Source organism: Penaeus japonicus, unplaced genomic scaffold (genome assembly GCF_977035675.1).
Source record: "Penaeus japonicus unplaced genomic scaffold, GWHDUDI00000001_assembly GWHDUDI00000026, whole genome shotgun sequence".
Lineage (NCBI taxonomy): Eukaryota > Metazoa > Arthropoda > Malacostraca > Decapoda > Penaeidae > Penaeus > Penaeus japonicus.
Window position 1 is genome coordinate 32,518,997 of NW_028234428.1, and position 2,500 is coordinate 32,521,496.

The window sequence follows — 2,500 nt, forward strand, 5'->3', positions numbered from 1 at the left end:
GGCTCTTACAGACTCAGGACATACGTCCCAGACCCGCTCCGATGCTTCACGTGCCAGAAGTACGGACACCACAAGGCCACTTGCTCTGCAAAGCCGAAATGTGGTGTCTGTAGTCAGGCACACAGAACAGAGGTGTGTCTCAAAGCACACAAAGATGGCAAGCGAGACATCACTGCCAAGTGCCCAAACTGCCATAAAAAACACCACGCCTGGAGCCTCGGATGTTCTGTCAGAAAGGAAGAGGCTCTTCGGCGGCAAGAGATCGTTGCAAAACGACCAGACTTTGTTCCCGCCCCTCTAGGCACGTATGTCTGGGGGCAGAACAAAGGGGTAAGGGCTCCCCCCCCTCCTAAGAGGAAGGAAGCACCGCCCAAAGCGAAACCAGCACCGGACGCCTCCAACACAAAAGAGTTCCCGGCGCTGGTGGATGTTCCAAGTCGGAAACAGACCCGGAAGGGGTCTGGGAACACCTCAAAGGCTACCCCAAGAGCGGAGAGTCCGACTTTGTTCACAGAGAAGGACTTGACGCTCCTGCTGAAGACAGTTGTCACAAGCGAGGAGACGGAGAAGGCAGTCGAGATAGCCATGACGGCAATGACTCAGACCGTCAATGCCCTGAAGGAAAAGGACATGAGGCCCAAGGCCACAACTCCCCCTCCAACTCAGGGCGAGACTCCTTCTCCCACCCCAACTCAGGGCGAGCCCTGTCTCCCCGACAAACCTGCGGCCAAGACCACACTGGCAGAGCCTGCGCCCAAACCCCAAAGGGTGAGGAAGCCAAGGCCACCCAAAAAGAAGGCCAAGGCGACCAGGAATACTCCACCTCCCAGGAGACCCAGCCCTTCCAACTCGACCTGTCCTGACGACAGTGACGAGTCAAGTGAGGAAATCACACTCAGTGTGGAACTCACCAAGGAGTTGTCAGACTCCGAAATGTCTGACGTTACCCACACGGGGGCGTCGGACACAGAGACCGAATACCTTGACGTCAATGACTTAGTGAACGCAGACAAGCACTATGGCCACTAACTTAAGCATACTGCAGTGGAACATCAACAGCTTCTCCCCTAGGGCCGCCCTTCTCCACGCGATCGTGCGATCTCGGAACATTGATGTTGTCATGCTCCAAGAGACGCTAAACAGGGGAATCTGTACGCTTCTCGGGATATCATCCCTTTGTGCTACCGAGTACGCAGGTACCAGAGGCCTGATTACCCTTGTGAAGTCGACTATCCCCTGCTCCCTGATTGCCGATCCTGGGCAGTGCGGAGAAGGTGTCGAATCCCTTGCTGTTGAGATCCATTTGGCCGGGGGTCCTCTCAAGCTGTACAATGTTATACAGTAGACCAAACTGTAGGAGCTTAGATATCAGTGAAGCCTGTGCTGCTGCAGCACATGAACCAATTCTCATAGGGGGAGACTTCAATGCCAACCACCCAGTCTTGGCTCCCTCTCGGAGTCGTGATGCGGCAGGCTACCACATAGCCGAGATGCTTGAGTCATGCCCCGAGATTACTCTTCTCAACAGCCAGGAGCCTACGCATGTTCGCGTGGGGTCCTTGACCTCCTCTATTACTGCGACTCTGGTCGAGAGAATTAGTTGGTCTGTGGACAACACTGCCACAAGTGATCACTATGAGATAGTCACCTTCACCTTGGATGCTGGCCAGGCACCTGTGCCCTGGCACAATCCTTGATGGAAGGTGGACAGGGCCAACTGGAAAGCTTTCCAGGAGGCCTTGGCCGTGTGCCTCAGAACCAGTGACTCCTCACTTAATGATAATGTGGACATACTTGAGGCCAGACTAGTAAATGCCATAGACGAGGCAGCCTCAGAAACCATCCCCAAAACTCGTCAGTGGTCCAGGTGTTTCAAGGACGCCTGGTACTACAATGATGAGATTAAGGAGGTTAACCACAGAATCAATATGTGCAGAAGACACTTTCGCAGACAGAGAACTCCCGAGAACCACACTCTTCTAAGAGAGGCTCTCAGGGATGCTCAGGAAACTGCTAAGAGGTTAAAGCAGGAAAAGTGGCTGGAGTGGTGTGAGTCCTTTGGCCACCAAACCTCCCTTTCAGAATTGTGGAACCGTATCAGACGGGCCACGAATCGCTCAGCCCCCAAAAAGACCCACCATGACCCGCGGTCGGAGGCGGAGAGACTGGCACTCGAGTTCTCTGCCAGAACAAGTAGCGTCGGACTACCAGCAGAGCTGAGGGCATGCCAAGAACAACTGCTCCCAGGCAGGCATGCCCTCATCAGAGAAAAGGCGGTCGAGCCTGATGATACAGATGCCATGTTCTCTCTGAGGGAATTACGGCGAACATACAAGTCCAGTTCCCGGTCAGCCCCGGGTAGCGATGGGATCTCCCACCCCATCATTTCCCACCTAGGACATGAAGGTGAGCTTGCACTTCTGCATCTCATCAACAAGTCCTGGGAAACTTCCTCACTGCCACAGTGCTGGAAGAGGGCTGATATAATTCCCGTCCCCAA